This window comes from Mus caroli, unplaced genomic scaffold (assembly GCF_978045245.1).
Source record: "Mus caroli unplaced genomic scaffold, Mus_caroli_1 scaffold_18, whole genome shotgun sequence".
Classification (NCBI taxonomy): domain Eukaryota; kingdom Metazoa; phylum Chordata; class Mammalia; order Rodentia; family Muridae; genus Mus; species Mus caroli.
Genome location: NW_028227273.1, coordinates 21,079,402 through 21,093,409, shown reverse-complemented (window position 1 = coordinate 21,093,409; position 14,008 = coordinate 21,079,402). Strand labels below are relative to the sequence as shown.

The 14,008-nt window shown below is 45.5% G+C and overlaps 1 pseudogene; it reads right to left on the bottom strand.

Moving 5' to 3' along the window:
• Window positions 1-11,615: 11,615 nt before the first annotated feature.
• Window positions 11,616-12,348, bottom strand: LOC110284232 (very-long-chain enoyl-CoA reductase pseudogene; annotated as a pseudogene).
• Between the last annotated feature and the right edge of the window lie 1,660 nt (window positions 12,349-14,008).

Sequence of the window (14,008 nt, the reverse complement as noted above, 5' to 3'; positions counted from 1 at the left end):
ATTCAAAAAATCCTTCAGGGTAAACATTCCATTTGACTCATTTTTAATGCCTTTAGAGTGGGTAACTTACCCTTAAGTTAGAGAACATGGGTATTCTTTGTCCTTTGCCTTTCTTTGTCACAGACACTAAAAAGTGAAAACAGAAGCAGGTGCCCAGGTATCCAGGGGCAGAAACAAAAGGGCTCAGAACAGACAGAAACTGAGTTTAGAGACTGGGCAGAAAGGGCAGGTGTTAAGGCTGGGATCTGATAAAAGCAGACAGTGCTGCTTGGGTGTTTTATGGGGTTTATGGGTCCTCCCTTCCCCCTTTCAGCCCAATTTAGAAGCCTGTACCCCTGCCATTCCCTTCATTTCTCCTTGCAATGTCTCCTGAAAAGAAGACACAATCTCAGGGAGCCCATTTTCCTTTCTTTGTTCACCTACATCTCCTAACTCTTCTTAAGAGCCATCTCTCCAGTCCCTCCAGGGGATTGTTGTTTGTTTGTTAAGTTTGTTTCACCACAAAACACAAACAAATAGGCAGAAAACTGAGGGCATTGATTCACAGGAATCTTAAGACCAAAGCTTGAGGATATTTTAGCAGGTTTACAAGAAGTCATGTGATTTACAAGTTGAAGCCTGCTGAGCAGTAAGGAAATTTCTTAACTATTGTCTAAATGCAGTAGTTCTTTGTGCTGTGGTTAAAGTTTTGCAAAAGCAGCTGAATGTGTAAGCGCATAGGTGCTCTTTGAGAGAGAAAAGGGTTATAGCAGACTTCCAGTTGTTGAATTGGTAGTGGTCCACTCTAGAAGACTCTGGACCCATTAGCTTTGCTTTTGACCTGTAAGATGAAAGAAAGAAAGAAAGAAAGAAAGAAAGAAAGAAAGAAAGAAAGAAAGAAAGAAAGAAAGAAGAGAGAGAGAGAGAGAGAGAGAGAGAGAGAGAGACAGAAAGAAAGAAAGAAAGAAAGAAAGAAAGAAAGAAAGAAAGAAAGAAAGAAAGAAAGAAAGAAAGAAAAGGGAGAGAGGGAGGGAGGGGAGGGGGAGAGGAGGGAGGGGAGGGGGAGAGGGAGGGGAGGGGGAGAGGGAGGGAAGGGAGGGGAGGGAGGGAAGGGAGGGGAGGGGAGAGGGAGGGGAGGGGAGGGGAGGAGAGAGGGAGGGGAGGGGAGGGGAGGGGAGGGGAGAGGGAGGGGAGGGGAGGGGAGGAGAGGGGAGGGGAGAGGGGAGGAAGGAAGGAAGGAAGGAAGGAAGGAAGGAAGGAAGGAAGGAAGGAAGGAAGGAAGGAGAGAGAGAGAGAGAGAGAGAAGAAAGAAAGAAAGAAAGAAAGAAAGAAAGAAAGAAAGAAAGAAAGAAAGAAAGAAAGAAAGAAAGAAAGAAAGAAAGATGGATGAGGGGAGGGAGGGAGGGAGGGAGGGAGGGAGGGAGGGAGGGAGGGAGGGAGGGAGGGAGCAAGCCTGAGTCTAGAATCAAGATGACTGGGGCCAGGTGAGGAATAGGGATGTAAGGGTGTAGCTCAGTTGGTAAAGTGCCGTGAACAAAGTCCTGGATTCAATGCTCAGCCCTGCAGGACATGGTATAATCTGAGCACTCAGAAGGAAGAGGCCTGAGGATCAGAAATTCAAGGTCATCCTGGCTTCCAACCTTGATGAGACGCCCCTACAACCTAATACTGCAGATTACAGAAGATGCGGACACCATCAGTCATAACGTCTCCTGGGTGCCTGCTGCAAAGATACAGGGCTTAGCCCATGTTAGCCAGGATTTGACACACTGTCAATAAGCTCTGCCTTCACTTTCTCCTGGTGGCTTGGCATGAGGGCCAACTTTGGCCAGGGAAGTGGTGAGACTTTAAATGCTACCATTTGCATTGTCTCCTTTTCTCCAAGGGCAATTCTGGGCTTGTGCTTTCCAAGCCCAACCTGCCTGACTCCCAGGTGCCATCAGCTTTGATTCCCTTCCAGAACTCAGCAGCACTGCTCCTGGAGTTAGGAAAGAACAAAGGTGAGGTATCAAAGGCTTTGTCCCAGGTGCCATCAGCGGCCAGGCCAGAGGGAGGAAACCCTCATAGAGGTGGTATGAACACAGAGCATCTCCAGTAAGGGACAAATTTAGCGCGTGGCTTCCATAGAGGAGAGCTTCTCTCTGTGTGCGATATTTTTAATTTGAACATCAAGCAAAAATAGAATTTCCTGTTGATCAGATAAGAAATTCCTGTTTTTTTCCCCGGGATCAGGGCAACCTCCGTTGGCAGGCATGGACAGCGGGGGTTACCAACTATTTCTGAGACGAGGAGTTAAGGAGAGCAGAGCCCTGGTGGGGCCCTGGTTCACATTTATTTATTTTTGAAGTGCTAAGACAGCTCATAACACAGGGTGTGATGAATAATTTCCTACATACGTTACACCAAGAACTCTGCTGGCTTCAGAAAAGCTCACTCCACCGCTGGCTCCCTGGCGCCTAGATATTTTTAGGTCCTAGGTACAGCTGGCTTCAGACTTCTGAGGTCTGGGCTGCTGGACCTAAAGCATCGTGTGTAGTGTCAAATGAGACCCATCATACAGGGACAGATATGGACCATCAAATTTCCTCCCTAGTCCCTTGTCACTCCAACTTGGGCTCCTCTTCTGATTGGGTAGTCCCGGTGCCTTAGACTCAGCCCGCACTTGCTTCTGTGGAAGGGGGTTCAGAGAGGGCAGAGGGCAACCTCAGTAGATCACTGAGGCTTTGGGAGCCTCTGGCATCTATCCCTTCTGAAACACAGTGCCCTGTTTCAGTAATTAAGCCAGTCCTCTTTTCTCCCATATATAGCTTGATGGGACTGTCAGTCAGGCCTTTCAGCCTTTCCTTAGGTGAGCCTGACCATCAGCCCTCTCCTCAGATTCTGAGCTTTGATTGACTAACACAAAGACAAAAAACCCACAGCTTATCCACCCCAGCAATCAATTTTTCATAGCTCCACTAATTTTGATGGGCTCCATGGCCTTCTGACAGGTCCCATTTACAGACACTAGGTGACTAACAAGACAGACTGTCGCCATGAGTCAGAGTCAAAAGAGCCTCCTGTGTCACTCCTAATGGGATTAAATAGCCACAGCACAAAAGTGTGATCTCGTGGCTGCTTGAGAAACACCCACACATGTGACTGTTCCTTGCCCCTTTTACAGCTCTCTGAGAAAGGCAAGCATTCAGCCCCATCAGAGGAAGGAGGTAGCTGAGGTCTGAAGCCTGAGAGCTGTAACACAGTCCCTTCAACTCTAGGGTATTTACTGACACCGAACCAGAAGACTCACCACTGGACCACACTGCCTTTCGGGATACTAGAGCCTGGAGCCGAGCTGGACTGAATTTGATGGCTGCAGGCCATGAAGGCTTTGGCCTATGCTTCTTACGGAGACGTATGGCTCACCAATAACTTAAAGTGGGAATCTCAACTTCTCATATATATTTCAGAAAGTTTGGCTTGCCACAGCGTCCAAGGAGGGAACATACAAAGACTTGTGACAACATTTAAATTCATTTTTAAGGTGTCACCAGGACAGGACACATAGACATGTGTGGCCATACTGTGTGTCCATTGTGTGCCATGAGCAAGGGGAGAGAACATACCAGTAGGCTCATGAAACAACAAGGCCTTTTAATATCCCCACCACGTAAGCAGAGTCGTAATCAATAAGGACCACCAGATAAGGACTCAGGAACCTTGTTTCTTCTGGCAACCCCAAGTATGGGGCCAAAGCAGGGTTTACAACCATAAACCCCTCAAGCATCCGAGCCAAGTTACAGTTATAATTTTTACTAATCAGAACTCAGGGACTAGGGGCTTTCTCCAGTGTTCCACCATTGTCAGCTGACCTTGAATGTGTTTTTTGCCTGATCGATCAAATCATTTGTTCTTTCTGTTGTTAGGAACAGACATGATGTTTTGGGTAACTATCATTTCTTAGAGAGAGGGTTGGTAACAAATATGTTTTGGAGAACTATCGTTGCTTAAAGAGGGAGTTGGTTAACTTAGTTGAAATGAAGTCTGAAGCCAAAACGGCGGTGCTTAGAGACAAGTTCGTTGTATCAGCTCACAACAATTCTATTTAAATAGCCAAGAGTAGAAATGGATCAAAGGCCCATCGAGAGGTAAATGAAATAATCAAAATGTGGTGTATCTACACCACAGAGTAGTCTCAGCCAGGAAGGAATGGAGCACCAGATGCATTCTGCAACTAATTCTCAACCACGCCCGCCGTGCCAAGGAAGCAGAGACAGAAAGCTGCACGTATTGTCTCAGCCATTTATATGCAATGTTCAGAATAAATTCATAGAGATCAAAGACAAACTGGTGACTCCCAGAGCCTGGAGGGAGGTATGATTAGAGAGAAAGTGTGTAAGAACAGAAGTTATACTGTATGGTAATGTTTGGGAACTAGATAGCAGTGATGGTCACCCAATACTGAACAGAGATAAATTGTTCACTTCCAAAGGATTGATTTTATGTTCTGTGGATTTCACTTCAAATTATGTGTGAAATTTAAGTCAATAAATTAAGACAAAGTTAAACAAAACAAAACAAAACAAAACAAGATACTGTCAATGTCTCTCCTTTAGGAGTGTATAGAACATATGTCCAGGTCCTTGGGGGGCTCTGCGGCTCTGTTGGTAAATCGGGTGTTATTCTAATGGGCCTGCCTTTATAGTTATGGTGGTTTGAATAGGTTTGGCCCTTATAATCTCCTGTGTTTTAGTGCTTGACCCATGGGGAGTGGCACTGTTAGGAAGTGTGGACTTGTTGGAGGAAGTGTCATTGTGAGGGAAGACTTTGAGGTCTCCTATGCTCAAGCTACACCCAGGGTATCACACAGTTTCCTTCTGCTGCCTATGGATTATGACAGAACTCTCAGATCCTCAGCCCTACGTCTGCCTGCAAGCTGCCATGTTTCCCACTGTGATGATAATGGGCTAAACCTCTGAGACTGAAACTTAGCCCTAATTAAATTTTATTTACTTTATAAGAGTTGCCTTGGTCATGGTGTCTCTTCACAGCAATAAAACCCTAACTAAGACAATAGGTGAGTTGATGTTTTTCCCTTGTAGCTTTTAATATACTTTCTTTGTCTTGTACATTTTGACTGTTGTGTACTATAGGGAATTTCTTTTCTGGTCCTGTCTACTTGATATTGATAGACATCTCTTTATTTAGATTGGTGAACTTTTCTCCTATGATTTTCTTAAAATGTGTTCTGTGTTTTTGACCAGGGTTTCTTTTCCTTCACTTATACTTATTATTCTTACATTCCATCTTTTCCTGGTGTCCCTATTTCCTAGGTTCTTTTGTTTTGTATTGGTTTGGTTTGGTTTGATTTTTAGATTTAACATTTTCTTTGACTAAATTATCCATTTCTTCTACCTTGTCCTCAACACCTGGAATTCTTCCTTCCATCTTTTAATCTGTCGACGAGGCTTACCTCTGAGTTTTTTGTTTGATATCCTGAGTTTTCCATTTCCAGGTTTATGTTTCAGTTTGGGTTTCCTTTAGTGAATCCATTTCTATGCTAAATTCTGCTTTCATGACTTGAATTGCTTTTATCATGTCATTCAACTGTTTATCTTTTCATGATTTTCACTAAGACATTCATTCATAGCCTCTTTAAGGTCTTTGACCATATTTATAATTGCTTTTTTTTTCTTTTTTTTTTATTGGAGTCCTTATCTGTGCTTCAGCTAAATTGCTTTTCTCAGAGTCTATGGCAATAGGGTTGCTGGCTTCTGAAGATGGGTTGAAAGGAAAGGCTGAAGGGGCATCAGGGAAGAACTAGGGGATCCCAGGTCCACACCAAAAGGCCAAGAGTCTAGGGGGTGAAGGTGAGCAAAGAGGAGGAGCCAAGACTATCCAGGACTTCTCAGTGGATGAACCTGATCATGCCTTGATGGGGTGAAGAGTACAGCAGAGCCCTCTGGACCAGGAAAGACATGGTGGTGTTAGAGTTTTCCCTTCTACCTATGAGCATTTCCCTACTTTCTCTAAAAACTATGAGAATCAAAGAATTCTGAACTCGTCATTTTTGGGGAAGGTTTTCCAGAAGTACCCATTCTGTTCTGGAAACATCTTCCACTTTCCCTTCTGTGTTTGGTCTTTCTGACCTTGCATGTCTGCTAGGGATAGCCTTGTGAATTTTATCTTCTTTTCACCTCTCCCCTAGTAGATATGTAGGATTCATGCAGTTTGGTTACCTGTGTGACCTGTTAAGGTTGGGCAATGACATGGAAGTCAAAATACCAGGATAATCACCTATCACAAGAACCAAGCCGGAAGTAGTACTCGCTGTGTTGTAAGGAAGCCAAATACCCTAAGAAAAGATAAAGTGGGTTCTCTCCAAAACAATTTTCTGACTTGAAGATAAAGTTCCCAGGAGTTGCCTGGCTTCTATTATCCATTTCGGATCTGAGGACATAGCTTAATCGAGTTATGGAAGGGGCTGAGGTAGAAAGAGTTTTTGTATGGTGCCATGAGTTAAGGGGTTATTTGTGTGTTTGGGGGGGGGATGTTTAAGTGACTGTTGTTTGTTTATTCTCATTGTGGACTCAATGAAGAATGAGATTCTATAGCCAGTTTTCCATGGATTATGGCTACCAAAAATAAATAAATAAATAATAAATATTTCAGTATTTATATTAATCATGTGTTGTTAGGTACAAAACCATCTCCATAATGGAAATGAGAAAATAAGAGGCTGCAGAGATGCTCGGTGGTTAAACACACTTGGTGCTTTTGCAGAGGACATAGGTTCAGTTCTCAGCCCCCACACAGCTGTTAACAGCTGTCTGTAACTCCAGCTCCAGGAGATTCTCTGACTTTTGCTAGCACCAGGAACACTTATAGTGCACATGCATACGAGATGGCAAAACATTCATACAAATTTTAAGTGGGGAAATTGAAGTATAGATTTAGCAAAGTAGTCCAAGTTGTATGGCAAGTAAATAAGGAATTAAAATGGGATCCCAAAGTCCTACTTCTTTCTCCAATCCTTAGGTTCTCTTCTCTCCTTCCATTCCTCTGTGTATGTGTGTGTGTGTGTGTGTGTGTGTGTGTGTGTGTGTGTGTACATGCAAATGTACATGAGTGTAGAGAAGAACATGTGTGTGCACACACATGAAGCCAGAGAACATCATTGGATGTTTGTTTGTTTGTTTGATTTTTTTGATGATAAGGTCTCTCGTTAGCAGGGACCATGCTAAGAAGGTTGGACTGACTGCCCATCATTGAACCCCGAGTATCTTCCTGTGTACCTGCCCAGCAGTGGAATTTCAGAAGCACACCACTATGTGACGCTTCCTATTAACACAGGTTCTGGGAGCCAAACGCACACCCTCATGCTCATAAAGCAAGCACTTTACTAAGGGAGCCATCTCTTCAGTCTTCTCTTCTCTCTTTTCTCATTCATTCCTGGGGATTCTTCTAAGAGTTATTTGTTCTGACACTGCCTCCACACCACTTGGAGTCTCTTTTCTGAGTGCCCGTGGTGCCGCCATCTTGAAAATCACTTGAAAGCAGACTTCACACTCTTCTAATACATTCTCTCCTTAGCTGGTCTGATCTAGCACGTCACTTCCTCTTTCAAGTTTACATTTCTTGAACCTTTAATAATTTCTTGAGGAAGCACAGCTGTTGTTCACCCTCTGTTCCAGCCTGGCCTAGCAAGACACAGGACAAAATGCAAGAGTGAGGCTATCACACATTACTGCAACCAGGAAACTGAGCTGGTTCGTAAAGATGTTCTCACCCAGGACTAAGCCACCTATAGAAATCCCTCTACTAACCAGATGAGGCCTGAACAGTACTGTTTCAGTGGACTTCATTCTGCCCAAATTCCTAGGGAATGACTGGCTACCTGGGCTTTTACTCCACACTCCTGACACTGTCTACAATAACTATCCATGGTGTCAAGAAAAGCCATCCTGGGCAGCCAGGATGAGCTACAGATGACAAGAGACAGACATCTTCACTGAAAGGTCCAGGATCATCCTTAAGACTGTCTACACCAGGCTTCAAATTATACATGCCACACATGGAGTCACTGTGTTTGCTCCATAAATGTAGGGCCAGCCCCAAGTAACAACTAAAAGGAACAGAAAAGAAAAGACCCACAAAAGATGGCAGGTTGGACTGATTCGCCACTGTATCTTCAACAAAGATGTTTGGCGAACAATATTAATCCTTACTCAACATTTGTGAGTGAAACAAATGCAAAAGACACATAACATACCTTGTAAACACTTCCTCTGAGGGGTACTCCTGACTTGCCCCACACCTTCTAGCATCAGACTCCTCCTGGTCAGCCATGGAACTCCTCTGGGTACCATGTCCTACCCCGGAGACAGGAGGGAGAACAGAGCCCAAGTAGGAACACTCTGCCTTGACCAGCTACTGTTGGATGTAGTCTGGTATCTCCCTATTTAAAGCTCAAAATGCCTGCTCTTGCTCCATAGACAGACCCTCCATTAGGAGCTTTCCAGACCCAAACCAGCTGCTCCAAAGAGCAGTAATTAAGTCAGCAGACCATGAAGCCTGCTTTCAGCTCTCTTCACACCTGCCAAGAGCAGAATTACTTGCAGAAGAAGAGCTCTCATCTATGCCAGAACTGGTAAGCATCCTACAAAAATCTCAAGGTCTCCAAGTGAGGAGGGAAGTGGTGGTCAGTCTTCTAAGAATCACGCAGCAGCTTGCTGATATTTCTTCAGGGCTGTCAAGTGCTGAGGGAATGGAAATTGAGGATGGGAAGATACTGACATGCAGTTAGACTGCAGAGAAAAGTAGTGCGCACACAGTGGGTAATAGACAACAAGTAGCTCTGAGTAGCATTTACTTAGCATCTGATTGATAGGCATGCCTCTAGGAGAGACTTTTCCCATTGTCTCAGTCCCTCCTCACCTGGGTAGCATGTCCAGCTTTTCAATGCCCTGACTCAAATGTTGTCGTCTAAAAAATTCTTACTCTAGTAGTGGTGGCACACACTTTTCTTCTCAGCAGAGGCAGAGACAGAGACAGAGGCAGAGGCAGAGGCAGAGGCAGAGGCAGAGGCAGAGGCAGAGGCAGAGGCAGAGGCAGAGGCAGAGGCAGAGGCAGAGGCAGAGGCAGAGGCAGAGGCAGAGGCAGAGGCAGAGGCAGAGGCAGTGGCAGAGGCAGTGGCAGTGGCAGGTTGACTGCTGTGAAGCCAACATGATCTAGAGAGTGAGATCCAGGACATCCAAGACTACACAGAGAAACAAACAAGTTCTCATTCACAGACTGTGCAGTCAAGTTACAAAAAAAAAAAAAATTCTCAAAAATAAGCCTCTCATACTGTTTTCTTTATTTACTGTCTTTTATTTTATATTTTTGTATGTATGTATGTATGTATGTGTATGTATGTATGTGTTTATGTATGTATGTGTGTATATATGTGTGTGTATGTATGTATGTGTATATGTATGTATGTATATGTGTATCTGCTTTTCTGTATGTGTACCATGGGTATTCAGTACACAAGGGGGCCAGAAGAAGAAGTTAGATCCCCTGAAATTAAAGCTATAGGCGATTGTAAGTGGCCTAATTTGGGTGCTGGGAACTGAACTTAGGTCCTCTGCAAAGTTCTTAATTCCTGAGCCATTCCTCCAGCCAGCCCCACTCCACCTCCAATGTTTTAAGTCAGTTTACAATTTGGTTGCATTCATAGATAACCTGGAGTACACAACCTTTGCACATTGATTTGAACACACCTAGAACTTTAGAAGTTCGTAGGTTGAGGAGAGCATAGAAGTGGTGCTTTCAAAAGACATTCCGAGAGTCTTGTAAGAGTGGGGGTGACAGATTAGAGTTCATGAGAGGCTCTGCTGCTGAAGTCCCCTCTTCCTGGTACAGACTGACCATCTCTTCAGCATCCTGCCTTAAGGCAACAATCTGGAAAGAGGCAGGAAGAAGTTTCCCTGGCTCCTCAGAATGGAGGTCAGTGTGTCACTTTCCTGTCACAAGACCCCCTGCAGCTTTCTGTAAATACACACAGCTTGGGATTCCTGCCCAGCTGGGTATCAGGAAAAGAAACAATAACCATAAAGACCCCCACAACCCAGCCCGGACTCTGCTCCCACAATCCTAACTATCCTTTGGGTCTCCCTTGAGGACAGATCAGTCACTGGAGCTTCCTAGCCTGAGACAGGTGAGAGAAGCCCGCTGAGGTCATAGCCAGCATGAAAGGGCCTGCCACCAGCCTGGGTAGAAAATTCTTGAAGCAGAGGAGCCTCCACAACCTGGAAAGCCTGGAAGAGAATTATTCCCAAGTCCTAGCAATGCCTAGCTAACATTCAACCCATCCAAGGCCTGCTATTTCTCCTTGTATCTGAGATATGGAATCAAAGAACTCATAGGGAAGGGTCTGGTGCTATCACCAAGAGGGAAAGCAAGCTAGCTGTGTGATCTTCTCTAAAGACTCCCCGGGTCTCCACCTGCCAAGAGGCTGGGTTCCTTCTGACCTATCAGCATCCCGAGGAATGGCCTGACCTTGTTTATGGTAGAGGGGCCCTGGATAAAGCTGAGGCTGAGGGAGAATTTCAGACCTAAGGTGAAAGGAGGCAGGGCGTCTTCATGGACAACTTTACAGCTAAATGTCCAGTAAGCAAGGAGAACACCCACTGACTTCAGTCTTACTTAAACATAACTTTCTTCTCCCAGAGTAGCCTTCTCCCAAGACATCGAGGTAAGCCTGACACGGTGTTGGTTGAAGCACTCGCCGTTTCAGTCTTGAGTTGTGTCTGATCTTTTCTCCTAGGAGTCCCTTTGAGGATTTGTATCTCCCAGGTAAGATGCCTGAGAAAGCAAAAGGAAGATGTCCTACCACCATGCTGTCTGTCTTTCTGGGCAGGCTTTCCCCCCCATTTCTAGAGTTCTGGGATCTATGATACCCCCTTTTCTCCGAAGAAAGCTACTATTTGGGGAACATGGGATGACTTCATTGAATTGATGGAGGACCAATACTTGACTATTTGGGGTTCTCGTGCCATGGAGTCAGAAGAAAAGTAACACACGCCATCCTCACAGAGGTCATGGATAGGGCCTGGAAGGAGTGAGCAGAGCTGCTGCTAGGTAAGGGGGAGAGGGTCACACTTAGTGCTGGGTGAGTCACGTGGGTGTCTCTCGGCAGTCTTGTGTTGACTTCCAACAGTAAGTAGGAGACGAAGCAGTCATGAGGCAGAGCCTCTTGAAGAACCTCTAAGAAGCAGTAGCTCTGACTGGCACTAAAGACGGAACATTAGGCATACAATGTCGAGGATGCCCAGATCCACCCCAACCCCTAGTACTGAAGAACTAACTCTCCCAGGCCTCTATGGGTGCATCTATCTAATGTCAGCCCCTTCAGAATGGCTTTGATAGAGAGGAGTTGCCTCCCCCACCCCTAAAGCCACAGCCACTTCCTGAGCAAGCCCCGGGTTACAACTGGTGGCGCAGGGGAAACCCTAGGCCCAGCACCCTGAACCCAGGCAGATGCTGCAGCCATCCAGCCCCTACTCTCTCAGTCTCCCACTACTCTGACCAGTCTGAATCAGCATTTTGTTTATTTATTTGTTTATTTCTTTTCACAATGGATGCACTTAAAGCTATGCTTCACTATTGGACCCCTATGGGATCTTCCTGGTTTTCGACCCAGCAGGCCGAATGAAGGTCCCGAAGAGCCATGTGAATGGAGAGGTTCCCAAGCTGGTAGATCACAAAAACGGCCAGTGCCAGCTTAACCTGCCGAACTCCATAGGTAGGGGTTGTGTAGAGAGGGTGGTTGATGTAAGAAGCCATCCATGCAGCAAAGCCCCAATTGTAGGTGCAGTTTTTGAAGATGTTTTGCAAAGGCGTGGTTCCGTGAGAGAATCGGTGCACGAAGAGAGTCTCCAGCAGGCATTTGATGTAGTGGAATGAGTGGCACATGCAGGTGAGGGGCACCACCATATGCAGACTGGACGTAAAGTTGTTTGTGTGGCCATAAATGAAGGGTAGCCGGTAGAAGAGCAGGTAGATGAAAAGGGGGCCGGCATACTCCGTCAGGAAAACCGTCACCCAGCTGATCTGGGCCCCGAGGTCCCGGAAGTAGAGCGTGGCTGTGGTGCCCACAGGAAGCCTCTGCAAGACATCTTCATCTTTCAGGGACTTCCTCTTGGGGTCCAGGCGGAGGGACTGGCGGGCAGGATACCACTGTGGGTGTGTCTTGGTGAAAAGGGTTTTGATTTCAGAAATGGTGGCCTGAGGCTCTACCTTGTGCAGGAACCACAGCTTCTCCCTTGTCTTTGCATCCCGAACCTCCACCTCATAGTGCTTCATGGTTCTTCCACAGGATGGCACCTGCTCTGCTACAGCTGAGTGGCCGCCCTGCGGCACCAAACAGCACCCAGCCCCACACATACCAGGAGCAGCACTGTATCGTGTTTTCTTTATCCATTCACTTTCTGAAAGGCCACCTGAATTTCTGCCAAATGTGGCCGTTGCTAATGCTTCTGTAAATATCATACTACAGGCGTCTGTGTGGACCCAAGATGTCACCTTGATTGATCAAACAGCAAATAGCACGCTTTCCATATTACATTTACTATACTTCTCCTGGTGTCTATTTTGAGGAATGCTGACAACTCTATAGGACATTTTGAGGTTGACTTAGGTGATGCACATGAAGCCCTTAGCCTAGTGCCTTACTTGCACTTAGGCAGCCTGGATTCCAAGTGTGCACAAAAAAGGCAAAGCTGTTTTCTCTGTAGCTTGGCTTGATAGAGACATGACTGAGCTCTGTAGTACATATGACTCTGCCCATTCTTGTTTGTTTGTTTATTTGCTTTTTCGAGACAGGGTTTCTCTGTATAGCCTTGGCCATCCTGGAACTCACTCTGTAGACCAGGCTGGCCTCAGACTCAGAAATCCACCTGTCTCTGCCTCCCAAGTGCTGGGATTAAAGGCATACGCCACCACTGCTGGGCAACTCTGCCCATTCTCATTTCTGTTGCTGTGATAAAATACCCAACTTGGGACAGAAAGTGGTTTTGTTTTGTTTTGTTTTGTTTTGTTTTGTTTTGTTTTGTTTTGTTTTGTTTTGTTTTGTTTTGTTTTTAGCTCATTAATTCCTGCCTTGACTTCCTTGCTATGATGACCTGGAAGCAACTAGCTACATCTGAATAGAGAATGAACGTGTGTATATGTATTTATGCTCTTCACTTGTATAGTCCATGCTCACATACCTAAAGAAAGGTATTGTCCAAGCAGCCTGACCCAGAGAGGGGAGATGGAGATAAACCCAGTGTCGTACATTGTTGTGTCTGAGGTTTAGGCAGACAGGGTGCTGCTGTGCCCCTAAGCATTGCTGCCTTCTGCTGTCTGCTCTCCTCCCAGGGATGCCTTTCCTAGTCTTCCACCATTTAATCACATGAAATAAAACCATGCCCCACATCTGAAACTCACAGGTGCGCAAAAAGAGGTATACCTGTAATCATAGTGATGGCTAGTGGGAGAAGGAGACAGGAATGTCCATAGAAACTTGTGGAACAGGTAGCCCGGCCTCTGTGGCAAAACTCCAAGCCAATGAGAGATACTTCTTTAAACAAAAGGTAGGAGTCCCCGTGGACCCGATATTTAAGGTCGTCCTCTGACACGCCCCCCCATGTGCACCCCATGAACATTCCCAAGCACAATACAAACATATGTAGGTATAAACATACATTAAAATCAATTGCCATCCAGTAAGATTGAAAACTCAACTCCCCATTCACACAAGACATACCTCAAGCGCTCAGTAGTAATGGCATGTGCTATGGCCATCTGGTTAAATACCGGACGTTTCTATCATCACAGAAAATTCTGTCGGATGGCAAAGTTCTGAAACATTCTTCTGCTGATTTTCTATCATCCATCCTTCAAGTCTCAGCTTAAGCATCACATTCCCGGAGTCTCTCTCTGACCCTCCAGGCTAAACTATGTTTCCCTGCATTCTTTCTCACACTGCTGGCAATTTTCCTCTTGAGATCTTATGACTGTTTGC